General features: G+C 40.5%; 1 protein-coding gene and 1 pseudogene across 2 annotated transcripts in view; both read left to right on the top strand.

Annotated features, from left to right (window-relative positions):
- Slc35f1 (solute carrier family 35, member F1) overlaps nucleotides 1-22611 on the top strand; it is a 388376-nt gene that overhangs the window by 194009 nt on the left and 171756 nt on the right. The window lies entirely within an intron of this gene.
- Prdx1-ps7 (peroxiredoxin 1, pseudogene 7) lies at nucleotides 2-15551 on the top strand (annotated as a pseudogene).

Genomic DNA, 22611 nt, shown 5'->3' on the forward strand with positions numbered 1-22611 from the left:
TTCTGTGCTGTAGCCGCTCATATACAGATGTAGGGAGTAGGAAGGTGGCCTTGCCATAGAGAGGGGTATCTGCTTTGTGGGAGAGTATCTGCTGTGTGAACTGAAGCCCACAGGACTCTGCCTTGTGAAGATTTTACACACCAAACATGTAAATCACGGTGCGCGTGAATGGTGTTAGTCCACATGGAAATGAGAAGTTATTTCAGTTAATCAAGTCTGGCCTCTGAAAAGAACAGCTATCTTGGAACTAAAGACTGTTCTGAGGGACTGCAAATAACAGGGACAGAGAGAATGTTGCTCTAATTCCAAAAGACTTGTACAATTGAAAATAATGAGGGGCGGGAAGAGGGGCAGAGGAGGGTAAAACATCACAAGAAGCAATCTTCTGTGAAAACTCGCTTGGGTGCTCTTAAGGCGTGTCTTTCAGAGAAGAGCAAGCACATGGGAAAAGAGCAGAGAGGTGTAAATACAAGCTGGATGAGTGGAGAGGGAGGTGTGCCCTGCATGGATGGAGTCTTTACATATAAAGGGCCAGCTCTGACAGCAATCCTCATGTTATATGCTTGTGTTTGTGACCCCATCAGCATATGTGACCCCTATTGCGCTCAAGGTCTCTTGCTCTTCTCTGAAGCTGAAGCCCCTCCAGCCTGAGGAGTTTAATCAGGGTTGCAGGCACAGAGGAGGAAAGAAAGGTGAAGGGATGTCTAACTTGGCCGGACCATGCATCTAAGAAGCCTGGCTGCTGCCAAGGTTGATCAGCACTCTCTTGTCATAGACGAGCCCCCTTTGTTCTTTACTTGGGTTTGGTAGAGATGGGCTTTGATGAGAATTAGGGCAGGCTGTAAACTGTTTTATTAGCTCACCAATAAAAGGTCAGATCTTGAGAAGCTGATTTAAGGAACACTAGTTGGTATCTAACAATCATGGGCAAAAAAATGTAAGGGTGAGTTGCTCCATCCTGAGCTCTCTGCCAAGGTCTGTTCATATCAGTCAGAGGCCAAGCTTAGTAAAGGCCAGAAAGGAAGGTGTCTACCTGAAGGCAAGGGCCTTCTTACAGACAGGCAGTATAGGGCCAGTTCCTGACTAGGCAGCCTGGGGTCATATGAGAAAGCCAGGAGAGTGGAGACATCAGGGCTTGGGTCTAAGAAGGTCTCCATGCACATCTTGGCTTTGCACTTAACAGTCTGGGCAAGTTATCTCCTTCTCAGGCCTCCACATCCATGTTTATAAAACTGGGTGCTTGATAGTTCTGCTTCTCAAAGTTGTTTTGGTGATTAAATCAACCATTTCTGCTGTTCCCTGGACAATCAGGCCCCTTCTTCCTGAGAAGACTATATAGAATGTCAAGTGCATGGAAACCTGAGGCAAAGAGGAAGCAGGTGGAGGTTCTCTTCATCTTGAGCTGATGGCCAATGTCTCAGTGTCTCTTGAATTTTCAGTTTTTTCCTGCTGTCTAGGAGATCCTCGGGCCTGCATCAGTCTGCCCCATTACCTGCCTACACAGAAGGCCAGGCCAATGCCATGGTTGGGAAACAGCCACACAGGTCAAGATTATGAACATTCAGGCCATCATGTTCTGTGCTCAGGCCTTGTGTGCTTGAGGGGACACCTTTCACTGCTAGCTAAACACACCACCCCAGGAACAGCAGGGGTGCTAGCCTCTCTCTGCCCCCTTTCCTTTCCTTTGCAAGAGAAGGTGAGACCTCTGTCATTACTGCACCTTGGTTAAGGATTACTGACTTGTCCCAGCTCCAGCAAGTGTTCTGGCAGCCTGGAAGGGCTTTTTCAGGGTAAGGATTTCATTTTCCATCATTCATGTCTCCTGCCATTTATTTTTACCTGATACCACCTCAAAAGTCTACAGCGGATTACTGTATTTTGGGGATAGGTGCTCTTACACAGTCGTGGAGTACTGTACATTCCGTTAAGAGCCAGTCATGGACTCTGTTCCAGGGTGCTCATGAAAATACCAGAGCACCCATCTGTCTGTCTGTTATTCCCTTCCTCCACCTCTCCCTCCTTCCATTCACATTTATTTTTTGCTTCTACCTTTCAGTTTTTTCTTCTTCACCTTTTGGCACTTGTATCTAAATCCTCCATTGGGATAGTTAGATGTTATATTATATATCTGATGTGATTCAAAGGCAGGATGGGATACCAGCATAACAACTAGAAAAATACTGACTGAGGTCAAATCCTGAACCCATCACTCATTAGTAAATCCTGTGCAAACTATTAATTTTCCTCAATTGTCCGTGGCAGCATCCACACACACAAAAGCAACGTAACTACCTTTGTTCTTATAGAATCCTTGTGAGTTTTTGATGATGCATGAAACACAGTGCCAGATATGTGGTACCTGTTTCAGGAATGTCGGGCCATAGTTTCTATTCACTCAGAATTTCGTGTGATTTACTATTTTTCTGGTCTGTGTTCCATCGCTCTTTCTTAGGCACCGCAGTAAGAGGAAAAGAAGGGGCAAAGGGAATCCTAGGTATCTTTTATTCTTATGTTTCACAAATAAAGTAATATAAATAAAAATGTATAATTCTGGAAAGTCTAGGCCTATCTGCTGGACGAGAAGCTCCGGAGCTTACGGGTTTGATCACCCTTAGCACTGTTCTGCATCCTCTAATTAGATAGTCCCACGGAGCTCAACCTATTTGTTTCTTCTCCTCTAAACCCTACAGAATAAACACTTCTCTCCATGTCTGACTCTTGTCTCTGTACAGCTAAGATACTGGAAAGATTCTCTACTCACAGGTGGGCTTCCTGTCCCTCCCGTTGATTCCCAAAATCCCCTGCAAAACAGCTCCTTCACTCCATCTTCACAGCCTGAGCCCAAGTCTGTCCTTTCCCCTGCTTTCCTCTTTCCTGAGGACACTGCTTTGCCTCTAAGCTTCTCACAGAGCAGCTGAGTTTGACCTTCTGTCTCTGGTTCTTGAGGCAGACATATTGTGTTTGCTTCACCACAGTGAACTGTGAACACATCCCTTTGGGCATGACGTTCATGAGTTCTCCTCCTTCTTTGCCTCGTGCCCAGTATTGTTCATGCATTGAAGCTCTTGCTTTACCATTCATCTTCGTCTCAACCGAGGACCTAATGCTGAGTTTAGTGTCTACCTGGAAGCCTAACCCTTTGAGCATCATCCTGGTACCTACTTATTAATTCTTTCTTGCCATTTTCTCATTCTAGAAATTTCCCCATGTCTAGTCCCAGATGTTGTTGCATCATCCCCAAGCGTCTGCCTTTATCTGCCTTTTCTCTTCTCAGCTACTCATATCATAGTTGTTCTTTGATGTTTTCTTAGTCACCACCACACATCTTTTATTGACATCAGTTTTTATTATAGACTCCAGCTTCTTCCTTCCTTCCTTTCTTCCTTCCTTTCTTTCAACATTTCTTTAAGAGTTTCTCAGACATTGACTTTCTTCTATTGATAATTCTGTTTAGATCTATACCCCATTCTTAAATCTTGTTTTTGTAATCATTTTATTCATTTACATTTCAAATGATATCCCCCTTCCTGGTTACCACTCCACAATCCCCCATTCCTTCCCCCGACTCTCCCTTCCCCTTTGTGGCTATAAGGGTTCTCCTCCACCAACTCACCCACTTCTGCCTTTCCACTCTAGCATCTCCCAACACTGGGGCATCAAACCTCCATAGGACTAAGGGCCGCCCTTCCCACTGATGTCAGATAAGGCCATCCTCTGCTATGTGTATATCTGGAGCCATGTATCCCTCCATGTATATTTCCCGGTTAGTTATTATTGTTCTTCCTATGGGATTGCAATCAGGGGCTACTTTGTAACAAAACTCATAACTACCTTTGAGTTCTCTGTCTGTGCATTTCCAGGATAGGTCCATTGAATAAAGCATGATTTATTTTTGTTATTTTGTACTTTTATCCTTAGTTTGCACTTGTTCCTGGTCAATGGGGAGCTGATTAAATGTTGAGTTGTGTGTTCTAGCTATCAAGCTTTGGATGCTGTGAGAGCATATGGTTTTATGACTGGCTCTGGTTTTAAGTCAGCTTTTAGTCACTATAAAAAATCTGCCATAATCACTTGATAAGGGAATAAGCTGCTTCGAACTGACAGTTTTAGAGATTCTAGCCCAAGATAGTCCAGAACCATTGTATTAGATCTTAGTGTATAGATGCCAGATGGAAATGGCAGGAGGGCATGATGGGGCAAACTGCTCACTGTATAGAGAGGAAGCCAAGAACAGGACCAACAACGAATTGGCATACAGACTTCCTTGAAAGCACACATTGAGTGAGTTAAGGGTCTCCCACGAGGGCTCACCTTTTAGCATCTAATGTCTTTCAATGGCATGACTACTGAGACCTTACCTTTAACACTTTTGGAGAACACTCAACATCCAAGCTGTAATATCAATTCAGCCTCTACTGGAATGCTACCTTCTCATGAAGGCCTTTTCTAGCTACTGTATATTCCCAAAGGAAAAGGAAATTCTGCCTCCCAACAATACGTTGCATTGTTTTCTTTATTGTATCACCAACTGAAAATGATATTTAATGCTAAAGTGTTTGCCATCTATTTCTGCTTTTCCCATGTAGATGGAAAGATTAGTAAGGGATGGGGATGTAGCCCACATTTTTTTGTTGCTGTTCTCTGGTGTTTAGTATATTGTCTGAAATACAGAAGATGCTCAAAATTTACTTTCATTATTCATATATTTATCCATTTATTTTATCTTGATGTTGTTTGTTTTGAGACACCATCTTGCCATATACCCTTGGCTGACCTAGAACTTATCAGATAGCTCAAGATGAGTTCACAGTCCTCTTGCTTCAGCATCTCCAGCCCTGAAATTACAGATATTAAAGATTACAACTCTAGCACCCCAAGCAAGAACTTTTGTGTGTGTGATGAATAGTTAGATGGATGGAATCCTGATTCTCATATAAATACAGAAAGCTGTTTAAGTCTGTTCTTTTCCAAGGAAAAGGAAAACATGAACACAATATTTCTTTCTAACAAGTTCTATCTGTTACTGCTTTGTTTTCTTTCCAATTTTACATCCTCCAATCTCTTCTTATAAACTCTTACACTCTTGTCAGGCTGCACACAGAACTGAAAAGAACACAGAGCACATGGAAAAATGACCACTTTTTATAGCTATTAATCCTCAAATGAAATGCTGGCAGACCTTGTAATAGTACGTATGTCAGGGAATATTTTATTCATTGTTCAATAAAGCTAGAAAAAAAATGACGTATGGCCTTTTGCTGTTGGATTCAGTTGGGTGCTAGATTTAATAGGGTAAAGACTGGACCAGTTGGCTTTTTTTGTTTGTTTGCTTGCATATAAAACTGCTTTCTTCATACTCAGCCTTTTTTAGTACTAGATTATAAGGCAAACTCAGATGCCTATACAAACACCTTATGTAAGGTGTGTGTGTGTGCCTGTGTGTGTGTGTGTATGTGCCTGTGTGTGCCTGTGTGTGCCTGTGTGTGTGTGTGTGTATGTGCCTATGTGTGCCTGTGTGTGTGTGTGTGTGTGTGTGTGTGTGTGTGTGTGTGTGTGATGGGAGTTACTTCTGTAGGACTAGTCAATGAAGAAAGTAGTATGAACAGTTAGACCTTAGATCAAGGGAACAGTTGGACCTTCTCAGGGTCCAACGAATCCTAAGCCTTCCCTCAGACTGCAAAGGGTTCTGACATGCCTACAGCTTTATCAGTAGGAGATCACTGTCTGCCTCCAGTTTCCACAGGGCTCTAACACAATGACAACATTTGATCCTACCCTGAGGTGCAGAGCTTCTAATGCCCTCCGAACCATGGGTGAGTGATGGGAAATTGCAGGGGTACAATCAGCACCATTGTTTGGTGGATGGCCGTTTGTGTCTGGGACATTGTAATTCTAATATTTGATTCACAAAACCTATGCTGCTGTCCAAAACAAAGAACTCATTTTTTTTTTTATTTCTTTCCCAAGCTGGCTTAATAACTTGTTGGAACTTGATATTTAACCGGGAACATTTATTAGTTCCATAACTATTTTTTCCATTAAGGTACAAAGTAATTGAGATTTTATCATAGCTAAGGCTTAGGTATATAACCATCACAGTGACTCCAGTGCCCAATCATCTTATGGGTAAATATGAATCACTGAAGGATTTTTTAAACGTTGATTTGTTCCTCTTTTTGGCCTTTGGACAGTCTACCTATTTTTTCTCTAGCTTCCTGTGGTAGAAAATGCCAGAAAACTCTTTGAAAAACAATGCTTCTCAGAAATATCAGCAATCCCAGGGGGCCTTTGTATGTTACTTTAAATATGCACAGGTAGAATGAGCTTGGATGTATGAGTCAAAGGAAGATGTTATTAGGAACTCTTTGCTCAGGAGCACTTGTCTTCCCGGAGTCTTGTCTCTCCTGCTTCTGCTTTAGTGTCCTGCTATTGTCAGAGCAGGCTGGACAGTTGCTGGAGCCCATTCATGACACACTTTCTTCATGCTGAAAACTACCAATCAACGACTACCCATTTAATTTTTTTTTTAAGCAAGGAAAACTGAAGGAATGAGTTTAGCTTATATTTCAGTGACATTTTTATGGGCATGTTATTTTCTCAGAGTGGGAAAATGAAACTTCTTATAAGATTAAATGACAACACTTATTGCTTTTCTTTGTTTTGAATCATCGTGTAGTTCCCTATCCCTATGCGCCTTTGAAATTTCTTCAGTAAATTAAAGCAGCTTCAAGGAAACAATATATGAGAATATGTAGGGAAAGTTAATGAAGAAGAATATCCGAGGAACAGAGTAATTTAGAGTGGTTTTCACATGTAGGCACACGTTCCTCATTAATAAAGAATCACGGTGGAGAAAAGAAGGTGCAAAGTTTCAAAATGACATTGGAGGATTTGAAACAATGAGATTTAAAAAGTCTGTCTACGCAGGTGTAAGAGACAGTGTCTGTCTGTGCGGAAAGTAGAGAAATTCTCTTCCATAACTGTACTATTTTACTTTCAGTGCAATATTTGACATCAGTAGCTTGATGGCCAGCTTACATAGTATGGCATGGCTTATAGACATTGCAGACGGCTAACGGGATGTTTTGTCCTTGGCATTTACCTAACAAATGTAAATGGTTCTTAACCTCATCTCTCAAATTTCTCCCTCTCAAGTTTCTCCTGCTTCTGTGCAACCCTGGTAGCTTAATGTGGTTTACGAAGTATAAGAAAGAACAGAAAAGAGTTGACAAAACGATGTGCTGTCCTCAACTGAGAAAAAAAATCATAGGCAATTTATCATGCCCAGTAATTACTTGGCTTTTGTAGTTATTAAACACATTGATGTTACATATTAATTTAAGCCAGGTATGGTGGCCCATGACTTTAATCCCAGCATGCGAAAGGCAGAGGCATGAGGATCTCTATAAGTTTGAGTACAGTCTGGTCACAGGCAAGCGAGTTCCAGGACAGCAACCTACAACCCTGTTTTGAAAAAACCAAAAATTGGAACAAATTAAATAAATAAATTATAAATAAATAAAGTTAGTTTAAACGTTTCTTGTAAGTCTGAATGTAAACAAGTGGCATTAACCTAATCTTAATAAGGGTCAACTGAAGGCAGACGATTGACCAGAGGCAAACACAGGCACTTGCACCTCCTTTTTGAAAAAGGCTGACTATGCAAGTGGTGGTCCTTGTACCTTGATCAGGTGTTTCAGCCCGTCTTTTCATGTGCAGCACTGAGCATGCCTATTGGCCAAGGTTCCTGTCTATTGTTAGGAGGATAGTGTTGGTAGAGATAAGAGAACTGTTTGGAAGCCACCAGCTCAACAGCAGATCCAGTTAGGAAGCGACATAGAGAGGCCTCTGGTCTGTGAGTTGATTATCTTCCAATTGGCCATCCTTTCAAACTTTCAGAACATTCCCTTGGGTATACATGGCCCATTTTGAAGATCACAGTATGTTAGGACAAATGGCTATGTGCTTAATATTTTACAACACTGTGGTAAATAAAAGCCCAAGAAACATTTATAAAAATAAAGTCCTTTTACCGAGGACATTAAATATGTATTAGCCGAATGCAATAACCACTGCTGTAATTGAATTCAAGGCACATTTACTAACATTTAAGACCCAGAATAAAGAAAGCACACCAAAGTGGAAGAGTTGACAATTTATATTATTAAAGAAGTTTTTAGTCCCTAACTCATTCCAAATGCAAGCGATAAATAAGATAAGCCTCACTAAACCATGCCTTCGCTGTTCTCTGAAGACTTTTATCCCTTTCAAAGCAGTCTCACTGCATGGTCCAGGCTAGCTTTCAACTTGCAATCCTGCTGCCCCCTATCTACCCAATGCTGCAGTTATAAATGTCACCAATCTAACTGGTACCTTCTTTTTTTAAAAGAAAACAAAAGTGTTGTGTTGGGCAAAATAGTGCATTTTTAGAAAGTTCATCAAGAACATCGAGGGATGGGAAGGCCATGTGATGATGGTTAATGCAGTGTAAAGGAGAAACAACTCTTACGCTTTTGGTCGTGAGTCTAGACTTTAACGACTGAGCTGTCTTTCCAGCCCAAGGACCAACAGCTAACGTGATATTCCATTATAGCCTGGGTTCCACTGAACAGCCTCCCTTCTTGACCTTGTGTTACATCTCTCCTAATTCACTTGTACTGCATTTATTTTAAAATGCACCCACTGTGAGCTGGGTAACATTGCCAGATGCCGGGCACTGTGAGGAGAAGATCTGCTAACCGTAGACAAGACAGGGTGAGAGGACACAGAAGGGGACTGTTTGTCATTAGAACACTTGATCCCCACCCCAGCCTCAGTGAACCTTGCCATCTATCAGAAGTCTTTGTTGTGCTGGAGCCTCAGTTTCCAAGATGGTTCCTGAACTATTGCCACACTTAAGTACACCCTGTCTTAAGTGTGCAAATCCATGTTTGCAACGCTTGAACTTGTAGGCTAGCATCAATGTCCACTATGTTCACTTGAACACTTGAACCTGTAGGCTAGCATCAATGTCCAGTCTGTTCCTGTATTTCTTCTTTGTTACAGCCTCTGAGCTTCTTTCCCTGCATCATCAGGTCCTGTCTGCACCCCCAACTTTCTCAATATATTGCTTTAATGCAGCTTTCAGCCCACGGATTTCTCATCCCACTTTGTCTAAGTGGAGGAAAGTCTATGCCTCACCTGTGGATTCAGGCTGCCCGATGTCTTTATTTCTAGACTAGCAGGGGAGGTGCAGGATATATGACCAGTCTATCCAAGACATGCCATTCTTTTTAAAATTTATTTATTTATTTATTTTTACAGACATGCCATTCTTTTTAAAATTTATTTATTTATTTGTTTTTACAGACATGCCATTCTTTTTAAAATTTGTTTGTTTATTTATATGTTTATTTATTTATACAGACATGCCATTCTTGATACTTGTGTCTGCCCAAACAGCCTCTTACCACCCATTCGGCACTGTGTATCTATAAACATTCATTTGATCATCTCTGCCTTAGAAAACTTCTCTTTACTCTTTACTCTTAGAAAACTACCATATGGCATAATTCTCTCTCTCTCTCTCTCTCTCTCTCTCTCTCTCTCTCTCTCTCTCTCTCAAACACACACACACACACACACACACACAGACACACACACACACACACACACACACACACACACACACCCTGTTACATCCTTCTTTTCCATCACTGTTACTTCCCTTTCCAATATGCATTTGTCACGTAATCTTCAAAACTCACCTCCTGAAAAGTAGTGGGAGGAGGTTTGTAAGGGCACAGAGATGCGTCCATGCTCACAGCTGCAGTATCTTTCCTTTTGTAATTCTGAAAATTATTTTCTAATTAATCATTTTTGAAACAGAGGGTCATATAGTTCAAGCTAATCTTGGACTTCTGATCCTCCTTTACTTAACTTTTGAATGTTTGCATTATGGGAGTGTACTACCATTCACCAAGTTCTATGATTTATTAATTTTTACATAATTTTATATTAATAATTTAATTAAATTTTATTTTTATTAATTTTGATTAATCGATTTAATAATTAATATACATTTGAGTGGTTTTGCCTAAATGCATATATGTGTCATGTGTGTCCATGAATTCAAAAGAGGGCATCAGATCCCCTGTAGCTGAGGTCACAGATGGAGATGAGCCACCATATTGAGAACAGAATCTTTATCCTGTGCAAGAGCAACAAGTGCTCTTACGTGCTGAGCCATCGCTCCAGCCTGTAAACTTATTTTCTCAAATGCTATTAGAATGTAACAATTGTTCTTATGTATTGAGTTCTATGTGATGTTCCAAAAACACATTCATGTCCATTGTACAATGTTTAAAGCAGGCTAATCACATCTGTCTCCTCAAGTATTCGTCATGTGTTTATAGTGAGACCATTCAAAACCTCTTTTTTGCCTTTAGAAAGTATACTGAGCCTTGCCATTATCTATACTCTCCCCCACCCCACAACACTATTTCCTCACTGTCAGTCTCCCTGCTCAGGCCATCCAACCTCTCCCTTAGCCCGGCTTCTTGGTTCTTGGTGGCCAACCTCTCAGACTTAAGAAACCAAACACACAGTGGCCACTGCTCCATTCCCTGTGCAGTGTCATTGATGGTTGCCAAAACCGCAAGTGAGAAGATCGCTAATAATGTAGTTGAGTCCTCGTATATCAGAACTGAGTGAGACTTTGGGCAGTCAGACAATCTCACCCCTCGCTGGTCCTGCACTAAGACCTTGCCTGTCTAACCTGCGCATCATCGTTTGAACGAAAAGCAGCTGATTCACAAGGACACCCATTCTAATTTCAGGGCTCATCTTTGTACGTATGTAAACCCTGTAACTTGAGCAGCTGAGCATTCTCCTGAGCTCCAAAGCTCATGCCACTTTCAAACCTGCAAAAGGGGAGTGACTTTTGCCTTATCGCTCCTGCAACTGTTTGCACGGTTGATTCTAAGGACTGTCCTCTTTAGGAAGGCACACATTTACAGAAGAACCTTATGAAGAATGCTTAAGTGAGGGAATGTCCATCTCTGAGGAGTTACTTACTCCTCTCGTGACAATGTGCCTATTGTGTGTGACGTAAGATGGAGGGAAAATACTAAGAACACAGCGAGTGCATCCCCAAGACATAAACAGAAAGAAAAGAACTGGTGTGTTTCATGAACACAGCCACAGAAGGGACTTCTCCCATTATCAGAGTTATTTCCTAGGTAACAAAGGTCAATAATTTTATTTCAACCGTATAACTCTGTATAAAGTGGAGTGAGTGAGAAAGCTAGTTCAGGGTAAAGATACTTGAGTGTTATACAATAAATTCATTTTTATAAAGTACAGTTTGGTGACTCTGGAAAAGTATATGCAATCAAGTGACCATTACACAGAATATTTCCATGTGTTTCTTTGCAATAGATCTCTTCCTCAGAGTGACAGACGAAGGCACACACGGGTTTTCCTCCCTAGACTTTCGCTTAAGTGTGACTCCACATTGAGTTCTCTTGTGTTACACTTCTTTCCTTTAGCATCTTGTCTGTAATTCATTCATGTTGCCAGTGCAGCCGCCTTTCTTGCTGAGTAACAAGTAATTCAGCTTGTTTATTCACCAGCTGATGGTTCAAATTGGGTCCGTTATGCAAAATGCCACTATGAACACTTGTGCAAATAATTTTGGGTGGACTCAGGAGTGAAATACTAAGAGTCAGAAATTGCAGCTTTGCCTGGAGAATGCTGGTTTACATTCCCATCTGTGATACGTGAGGTTTCCAGTCACTCTGAGTCCTCCCTGACCCTCTGTGACTGATCCAGTCATTCTAACCCCTAGTTGGCTCAAGTGGCATTTTTAGTTGTATTTTTCTGATGGTTAGGGATGCACACATATCTTCACCTGCGTATCTTGCAGATTCCCCTGCCCCAGCACCTCTGCCCCCAGCACTCCAGATAGGGCTTTTTTAAAATAGTCTTAGCTATCCTGGAACTAGCTCTGTAGACCAGGCTGCCCTTAAACTCAGAGATCAGCCTTCTTCTGCCTACCTAGTGCTGGTATTAAAGGGCTACACCACTGGCAAGTCTTTCGTCCTTTGAAATTGCCTTATTCTCTTTCTTAAAAACAATTTTGTTTTGAACAGGGCTGGCTCTGTGTAGTCCTGACTCTCCTGGAACTCATTACGTAGACCAAACTGACCTTGAACCCACAGAGATCTGCCTCCCAAGTGATGGGATTAAAGGCAAGCACAACCAGGCCTGGCTTAAATTGACTTATTTTGAAAATAGATGTGGAAGTCCCTGAAATTCTCCAATACTTTCCTGTATAGAGAAGTAACAAATCTAGTGGATAGACAAAGCAGAACTCACTTCACAAAGGGAACAGGAAGGAGCTAATGAGCCTCTAATAGGCTCCACTGTGGCCTATGTCATACCTATGCACACTGGACGATTGATGCCTATGACAAGAGGTATATCGGAGCCACCATAATGTCTTTGCCTTTTGATTTTTGTTTTTGAAATCTAGGTGTGGTTGTGCTTCATTGCTTTTTCTCTTCCCTGGAGTCTAGAATAGGACCACGATGAACTAAAGAAAATACATAAACTGTTGTGTTGCTAACGTAAATTGCTCTAACATAGTGTAAGGTGACTTAAGCTTGAGTAGATGTTAAGAGCTATGTGAGTCTAGATTTCAGAGCACAAACTTGCCTGACATTAGGTAAATGTTGCTTGATCGTTATCACCTCTTACACCTGAAAAAAGAAGCATATCAGCTCTTCCCATTGAAAATAGGATGTTTATGTATATACGATACAATGTAAACTAATACAGCAATAATGGTATTTTGTATTACAAAGAGCAAAAAGATTTCCACATTGATTGGATAACCTATAATAATACTGTCTAATACACAGTATTTTTCTACTAAGAAGTTATTACTACACAATATTTATTAAACATCATTGTGTATATTATGTTGTACCCATGGGAGCTATACAGTATGATTGTAATAATCTTGTCCATTTTCCTAAAACGTATAGGACATATAATATTATGTTCATTTTTACAAAGTGGAAAGATAAGTACATATTTATTTTCAAGGGACGTTTCAGAATACAGTGGCTTTAACTTTATAGGTTTCCAATTTAAACGACATGAAGAGCTTTCACTTGGTACTTGTGGAGCTTAATAGAGTATACAGTAGATAGAGTGACTTGAGATAAAATGAATTGGGAAATCAAACATGATGAAATTCTTGTAAAAATAATGAGATCATGTATTGAAAAGAGGCCATCTTGAAATAGAAGAACCTGGTTGGGGTGGGGCCTGGGGGAGGAGCACAGTTTATAGCCACAGCACTAAAAATAATTTCTACCCCAGACTCCAGTTGGAACATATGAGGCTCCAGTTTCAGGTGCACCTCTTCATTTCTTTTGCATATATTTGGCCGCCAATAGTAAGCACATAAGTGCTCTCCCATAATGCCTGGCTTAGAGTAGGCAATCAGCACAGTTCAGTGTGCTACGTGGAAATCCCAAGAGCCTAAAGAAAAAAAAAAGCCTAAAAAATTCTTAATTTTTGTTGTTTTGCTTTTTGTTTTTGTTTTGTTTTGTTTTGTTTGTTTGTTTAATCTCTTCATTTTCTACAAGGTAGGATAGCGACAATCAGAACTAGCTTCGACCAGGCTAATGTACTCTGAAATACATGGGGCATTTCTGAATATCTTTCTGCTTTGGAATACCTTCTAATAAGACATATCTGTCTCTGGTAGCTTGTTTAGGAATGGCCCCCATAGGCTCCTGTATTTGAAGGCTTGGTCATTAGGGAGTGGTGCTACTTGACAGGAATTGCCTTGTTGGAGTAGGCGTGGCTTTGTTGGAGGAAGTGCATCACTGTGGGTGGCCTTTGGGGTTTCAAATGCTCAAGCCAGGCCCAGTATCTTTTTCCTTCCAACTGCTTGAGGAACTGGTTGCAGGACTCTTAGCTCCTCAAGTATCATGGCTGCCTGTGTGCTGCAGGCTTCCTGCCGTGCTCATGATGAACCAAAGCTCTGAACTGTAAGCAAGTCGCTTTATAGGAGTTTTCCTTTGTAAAAGTTGCTATGGGGGCAATGCCTTCCTATGTTCTCATGGCTGTTTTTGTTTGGGAGACCTGCAGCTTGACCCTGCTGATAGCAAGATGCCTTCAGGAAATGCAAAAACTGGGCATCTTGCTCCTAACTTCTGTGATGCCAGATGGACAATTCAAAGATATCAACCTAAGTGAACACAAAGGAAAGTATGTTGTGTTCTTTTTTTTAAGCATTTTTTTTATTAACTTGAGTATTTCTTATTTACATTTCGATTGTTATTCCCTTTCCCAGTTTCCGGGCCAACATCCTCCTGACCCCTCCCCCTCCCCTTCTCTATAAGTGTTCCCCTCCCCATCCTCCCCCCATTTCCGCCGTCCCCCCAACAATCACGTTCACTGAGGGTTCAGTCTTGGCAGGACCAAGGGCTTCCCCTTCCACTGGTGCTCTTACTAGGCTATTCATTGCTATCTATGAGGTTGGAGCCCAGGGTCAGTCCATGTATAGTCTTTGGGTAGTGGCTTAGTCCCTGGAAGCTCTCTTTGCTTGGCATTGTTGTACATATGGGGTCTCAAGCCCCTTCAAGCTCTTTCAGTCCTTTCTCTGATTCCTTCAAACGGGGGTCCCGATCTCAGTTCAGTGGTTTGCTGCTGGCATTCGCCTATGTATTTGCTGTATTCTGGCTGTGTCTCTCAGGAGTATGTTGTGTTCTTGTTTTACCCTCTTGACTTTTCTTTTGTGTGTCCCATGGAGATCATGTCTTTAGTAATAGAGCAGAAGAATTTAAGAAACGCAACAGCCAAGTGATTGGTGCTTCCGTGGATTCTTACTTCCATCATCTGTCTCAGATTAACACACCCAAGAAACAAGGAGGATTGGGACCCAAGAACATTCCCTTGGTATCAGATCCCAAGTGTGCCATTGCTCAGGATTATGGAGTCTGATGAAGGTATCTCTCTCAGGGTCCTCTTTATTATTGATGATAAAGGTATCCTTTACCATATAATGATAAATGATCTTCCTGTTGGCCGTTCAGTGGATGAGATTTGTAGACTAGTCCAGGCCTTCCAGTTCACTGAGAAACATGGTGAAGTGTGCCCAGCTAGCTGGAAACCTGGCAATGATACCATCAAACCTGACATCAATATGAACAAAGAATATTTCTCTAAACAGAAGTGAGCACTGGACCAGTTTTCTGCCAGGCAGCATTGAGCAGACAGAAGAAAATCATGCTCTACTGATGCTTAAACCCATGGTGTAGTGTGATTCCAGATAAACCTTTCCTACAGGGCTCGGGGTGGTTGGCCTTTCTTCCACTATTGGTAATGGCCTGACCTGTGTTTTGGGCAGATCGTCTTATGTCTTGAATCAGTCACAGAAACCAGCCTATTGATTCTTCTTCTTCTTCTTCTTCTTCTTCTTCTTCTTCTTCTTCTTCTTCTTCTTCTTCTTCTTCTTCTTCTTCTTCTCCTCCTCCTCCTCCTCCTCCTCCTCCTCCTCCTCCTCCTCCTCCTCCTCCTCCTCTCCTCCTCCTCCTCCTCCTTCTTCTTCCTCCTCTTCCCTTCCTCTTCCTCTTCTTTTATTTTTGTATCTATTAAATGTGAACTCTGAGATTAAAAGGAGTTGCTATGGCCATAGTGTTTCTTCACAGAAATAATGCATTTGGTATGACACTACACTCTTCAATGGCCTTTTCATCATAGAATCCCATTTTCTATTCTAAGAGTACATGAGGACATGTACTGTGTCAGAGGTACCCATTGTTATGGGATAAAATAGTCTGGTGATAAAAGATCTCAAGGCTAGGCACATCCCTTAATATCTGTCTAGGTAAACTGAGAAGGGAAAGATTTGATCAAGTTATCCCAAACTTACCAACCCTTTATTGACACAATCCAATCCTTGTAAATGTGTGTTAGTTGGTTTGTGCTTTCTGCTTATGTAAATTTTTCACCTTTTCACAACATAAATTTAAGATAGGAGCAAGGGCCCCACTCACATACTCATTAAACTTTAATAGTGAATATTTGAATAAAAAATTTGATGACTGAAAGTGATTGGTAAGTTGAAGTCTCAGGAGAGGATCGGCAAGCCACAGGAAAATTCCACATGATGATAATACAAGTAGGATTAATTCAGTAAGATTCTTAGGTGACTTGTTAGGGAAAAGAGCCCTTTGTCTTGGCTACGAGGACTCTAGAGTTAATCCCAAATGTCAACTGCAGTAACTAAATGATTCTATTTCTGGCACAGCAATTGGCTTTTTCTTCCTCTGTCCCTTAATTCTCTCTTTAGTTTACAATCTATTTACAGTCCTATCAGAAATACACATTTTTTTGCATTTTATGTGATCTCAAATTCCTTTGTTAAAAGTAGAATCCTAGACAAAAATAACAAGACCTTGTAGAGATGAAAAGAAGTTTGCAACAGTATAATCTTCACAGCCCGAGGCCAGTGAGAAAGGCAACAAGAGAGGATGAGACAAAACCCAGTCAAAGAAGAACAGCAGGAAAAGGAGCCACAGGAAGGAGATTCTTTCCTGCCCCACAAAGCCAAACTTCAGTTCCTGTTAGCTGCATGGACCTCCTCCAGACAGTCCCTATGCTAATCCATTGAATGCGCCACACCTATGTTCTTAAAAGAACAATATCACAGACTTGGCGGGTGAGGAAGCCCATAGCAATGGCAGGTTATATATAACCCCAAGCACATGTGCAGGGACGAAGAAAATTACAAGCTTCATTATCATTTATTTCTTCCTGTTTGCTTATTTTTTCAGGACACAATTTCTCTGTGCAACAGAGCCCTGGCTGTCTTAGACTCAACTTGTAGACCAGGATGGCCAACTCACAGATTTCCTCCTGCATCTATTTCCAGAGTGTTGGGATTAAAGCATGTGCTATACCACACTTGGCTTTCATTATCATTTTCTTTCTTTTTTTTTTTTTTTTTTGGTTCTTTTTTTTGGAGCTGGGGACCGAACCCAGGGCCTTGCGCTTCCTAGGTAAGCGCTCTACCACTGTGCTAAATCCCCAGCCCCTCATTATCATTTTCTAATGATAATTTTCAACTCAAGAAGAAATGCTGAGAGCTGTGCCTAATAGGGCAGTAGAGTGACTTCAACAGCTCTGTCTAGCATCCAAAATCTCCCAAAATGAAGTAGCTCATCGCCTCGTTTAAATGAATGCCAATAGTTCTATCTCCCCTTGCTTCATCATTTTGGACCTGTGTAATCCCAGAAAGCCACCCTATAAAAGATCGGAGGCATGGGAGCAATAGCCAGCATAGACACCAGTATCTCATTTCCAGGACGCAGTAGGTGTCCATAGTAGGGTGATAATAGTTTTGGAATATTATAAATGGATACTATGTTTTAAAACTAATTGGCTAAGATAATGAATTTTATGTGAACTTTGTCTAATAGAATATAAAACAAAAACAAAATTCTCAAAAAGGAAAGAAAAGAAAAAGAAATTTATGGTAATAAGCTATTAAAAAAAGCCAAGGGCTGGGCAAGCCTAGCTTATCATTTATTTCTTGTATATCTCCACTCATTTATGACAATCTCATCAGCTCGGGGGAAGCTTACTTTCAAGGAACAAGTTAAACTATCTGCAATGCTCCTCTGCTTCTAGAAAGCCGAACAGAACCTTATTAAACAGTTTACCTTCTAGAGAAAAAACCCACATAGTGATCCAGATCGTGGGTGAAGGACTTCTTTCTTGGTTTCACATCTAACTTTTATGAAGCCACTGGGCACCATCACCTTCCTCACATTACACTTGAGAAAATGAGATCTCATAAAGATTGTGTGAATCATTTAAGGTCATCACACCAGTTACAGAGCAGAGATTTGAACAGAGTTTTTTCTTCTGCACCATACAAAGATCTCTTTAAGGAGCAACTCAACTGAACAATCTCTCACACATAATCATATTTAAGTTATTCATAGAAAATTTGTTTTCAAAGACAATACCATCTTTCCTTAGTGGTACATTATGCTGGTTAGTATCCCCTTCAAAGGTACAAAATACTTCTTTATGTCTACTTTTATTTTTTATTCCTGGCCAAAGTCCTTTCTCTTTTGTCTTTTTCTCTATTGAAGCAGGGACTTTAAGGCATATCAACTATATAATATGGCAGATAGGAGGGAAAGACACAGTCCTCAGATCTTCACATTCTGAAAACTTCTAACATCAAATGGTTTAATGTCAAAAATGACAGAACTTTAGGGTTGGTGCTTAACACATGCAGTGTTTGAGCAGCAGACCTTGGCTTTCAGAATCAAATATTGTCATCAAATTTCATGAGGAAGAGACGTCTCTCTTCAAAGTTATATTTTCTCAGAAATGGACTATTACCTTTAGAAAAATGTGAACAACCAATAAAACTGAATGAAAACCTTATTCCTAGTGTTCAGTTATATTTTATTTTTGTCCCATTGAAAATGATGATAGTCCATCTTAAGTGAAAATTTAGCATGGCAATTTGTATGTCTTCTATGAAAGTAGCTTTGTTCCTTGAGATCTCCCACAGCTCCATTTTCTTAATTCAAGGGGAAAAACTAGAAATGCAACAGAAACACTAACTCCATCGTTAGCTAGCACTGCTGTGGTTAACAGTGTGCTGAACTTGTGACAACACGGTACTTTCATTTCGAGGCACACTGACTGTCCTGTCCTTATCAGAATAAAAAAGAACACTGAGCAAACCTCTCATTGAACAGGCTTTCTTGCCAAAGAAGAAAACAACCAGTGTAATGCTGGGAGCTCCCATTCCAACATAAGGATCCTTAGATTTATTGACCATTTTTAAAACCTACCTTTGCTAACCAGAGCTTCCAACTAACAAACAGACTTCAAGTTTCTAGGCATTTATCCCTACTTCTGTCCCTTTTCTACTCATGAAGGAGTTGACAAGCTGTACTGTGGCTAAAAGGCAGGCAGCAGGGAAAAGGGGGGGGGCTCTATTTCATTCCAGACTCTGGCTAATTGGCATCCAAATAATTAGGAGCTGGCTTTAAGAATAATCAATACCTCATAGAGGCTCCATGATGAAATGTCAAATGGGACACAGGGAAGAGCTCTGAAAAAAATTTGAACATTGATCAACTAGTAAGTACCCAAGGCTGAGGGCTAAAAGCAAGAAGTGAGACAGAGGCAGACATCCCCCCCAAAAAAGAGAAGAAATTAACAGCTGGCTGGCAGCAGCAAATTAATAGCTGGGAAGAAAATCAGCTTTCACTTCTAGTGAAAGGATGGCCAGTAATTGGTAGTTTGAACAGTCATGATGATTTATTCTCAAGAGACTTTTAAAAAAAGCTTGTGTTGTGTTCCATTTATGTTATATAATAAATATCTATCCGTAAAACTAAAAGTAAAATCCTATGCAAAGACTTCCTTTGGCTATGTCTCCAGGTTCAATTAAAGTGGAGGGTGACAGCAATTACCCAGATTTAAAGAAAAGTGATCTTACTTTTGCTTATATGAACAGGTACGTTCAACCTAAAGTTATAGTTCTCTTTAACTCCAACACCTAAGTTGAGTAGAACTGACCTATGATGGTAATGTATTTGGCAGATGTTAAAAGACCCATCTTAGAAATTTAATAATAGTAGCATATTTTATAGTTGTCATGTGAATTGACTATGCAAAACAGATATTTAATAAACGGTTAACAAAGCAATTGTCCCAATATATTATGAAGTGGTTACTTCTCTCCCAGATTCCTAGTCTATAGGCTAAGGTCTTGGAAAATGCCGAAATAGACTTGGTGCTTCTCTATAATCCTTGCTTTTCCCTAATAAGTGTGATTGAGACTTGTGCTTGCTGTGGGAAACACTTCTGAATGGAGGCATAGAGTACACAGGCATTTCTCCTTTCTAATCAATACAGTGACCACTCTCTGAAACAACTTGCTTATCTGCTTTTGTGCCCATCACGAGAGCTTCTGGAAACTACGTCAAATGGAAATCTTGTGGCATTTCTACTTAGATAGACTGAGTGAAAGGATGTTCAGAAACCTGCTCAGTGGGCTCAGAGTAAGCACTATTGGCCATTCGTGCCATCGTCATTTGGTCCCATGCACAGCAAACTGACTTCTGTAATTGAAACTCAAGCACGTTCAGAAATCACCCCAAAGAAATGACTTTCCGATAGAATTTATCTCCTGAGGAAGTTGTGGTCTTATTTTTCAAATCCCCAGAATTCAGGACTAGGCCAAGAGATGGTGTCTGAACTGCCAGATACAGTACTGGAAACCCAGGACTAGCAATGCCACCAGAAAGTTGTGACCTTGAATTTTTCATCGAGTCATTTTGACTTTTATTTTCTTCAGCTCTAAAGTGAAGAGGTTTGACAATATGAATTTGAGGTTACCCAATCTCTTAGGATCTTGCCCTTTTACATTAGTGTATAATTAACCTATGATCTCAGAGGCTAGAGGTGTTAATGTTAAATAAATTAGTTTACAGTATAAAATACTGGAAATGCTGCTGCAATTCTCTTGCTGTGAACTGTGCGGTCTGGGTTGGGAGGCTAAGAGCCTTTTCTATGGTCCTGGGCTCTTACACCACCAGCTCTCTTTAGAGACGGAACAACAAAATATAAACCATTACAGTAAAAATATCTCCATTTCTCTGACTTCTTCCATTTGACTGACATCTTTGCCACTGAGTTGTCATTGAGCCTGGCCCAGGTCATGTGACTAGCTTCAAGGGATGCCTTAAGTCACCTGTTATCAACACCTGAAATCCCACAAAAGCCTCAAAGCCTTGTTTACCAAACTTGAGTAGGGCTCAAGCACATATTTTCAAATTTTATATCCATAACAGCTCAGAAAAATGTTAAGGTATAACTAAAAAATAACCTAAACATTAAAAGTGACCGGCAGTTACAATGATAAATGCAGCTCTTTGGCTTCTGGCCTTTTCTTTTCTACAACTCATTACTTTCCACAATATGCAGAAAAAAAATGGTGCCAAGATGAGTGAACAATAAGTTAAAATGAAACAGGGCTCAATCAGATTGAAATCGCAGGCAAAGAAAGATTTGATTTCTAATAATTCCACATCCCTGAATATTATTGTCTCCACATATTAATTTTTCAGATAAATAGATGCATAAGTAACTGCTCGAAGGCATATGCCTATGTGCTAAAAGAAAAATCAAGAACCCATTAAGCTATAGAAAATGAGAAGAAAATGGTGTTTCAACATTTGTCCCTCAAGACTTCCTTTCGCAGTTGACTTAATGCTACTGGGTAAAATCTATTGTCATGATGCAAGGTTGTCTTACCTTCCCTCCACCCTAGTTACACAATTACTTTAAAAAGTTACCAACTATATACACAAAATAGCAAAAAAAAATTGTCTTCATTTATGGGTCTTTGGTGATAGGCTGCCAACGTGGTATGCTTTTTATAGTGAGGCATCGTTATTCAGTGGAATTTCTCTGCAAGATGACAGCTCTAGAAAGAGCAAACACTAGACTGTGATTGTCCCTGCCTATCTGTGAGAGTGTCCTGAGAATCCTTGTTTTCTTGGGGGAATCCGCTTCATGCCTCGCCCAAGAATGTCTTCTTTGTTAGCATCCACAAAACATAAGAAATTTCCCAGATACACAGTAGGCAGATAATCTGCCATGCTGGGTCTGTCTCTGCCGGTTTTCTGGCTTTCCCAGGGTACCCGAGGTGAAGCAAGCCAAGCCAGGTGACACCTGGGAGTTGATGAGATTTGGAAGAAAAAGCATATTTAACACATGACCTTGTTAATATCCTTAATGCCCATTGTCAGTTGGCCAGCTCGGTGATGAGGGAAGGCTGGCAAGTTCCAGGGTCCTGGAGTGGCTCTTGGGTTACTGCCCATGGATAATTGCTATTCTTTCCCCTCCTAGATCATTTGGCTTAGTTCCTAGGGCACCAAATATTCATGCTGGTGTTTTCCCATGGAAACCTTAGCAGAGTTAAAAGTAACATAGGACTTGCTGGGTAGAAGGAAGAAGAATGTTTTAATTTTTGAGATCAAATATATGTCTTGGTAAACAGAACTGGAGTAGTGTGCATCTCAGTATCACTGAGAATAAATATAAGTGTTCTCATCACAAAAATATTAGACATGGGGATAATAGATATATTAAACAAAAATCATTTTATAGTCCATGATTATGCATAACTACAATTTATCAATATATAAAATAATAAAAATTCGCATTCAAATCCAACAAAAAGTGACGTTAGGTAAGATGGTTTTTACAAAATGAATTCTATGTTTGCTTCAGCAGCACATATACTAAAAACGAAATGTTTCAGGGAAAGTTAGCATGGCTTGCATAGAAGGACAACATGCAAATTTTTACATCAACCCATATTAATTAAATAGGGGTCATGCCCAGAGCTCAGTGGTAAAGCTCCCACTTAGCATGTATGAGGCTTTAGGTTCAATTCTTTATCATAGAATAATATTATTCAGACTATATACAATAGAAACCTTTCCTGAGATGCAAAACAGTTAGCATTTCAGCCTTCAAAATGGTGGCACCACTACACGCTTCCCTGGA

Source organism: Rattus norvegicus, chromosome 20 (genome assembly GCF_036323735.1).
Source record: "Rattus norvegicus strain BN/NHsdMcwi chromosome 20, GRCr8, whole genome shotgun sequence".
In the NCBI taxonomy this organism is placed as follows: Eukaryota; Metazoa; Chordata; class Mammalia; order Rodentia; family Muridae; genus Rattus; species Rattus norvegicus.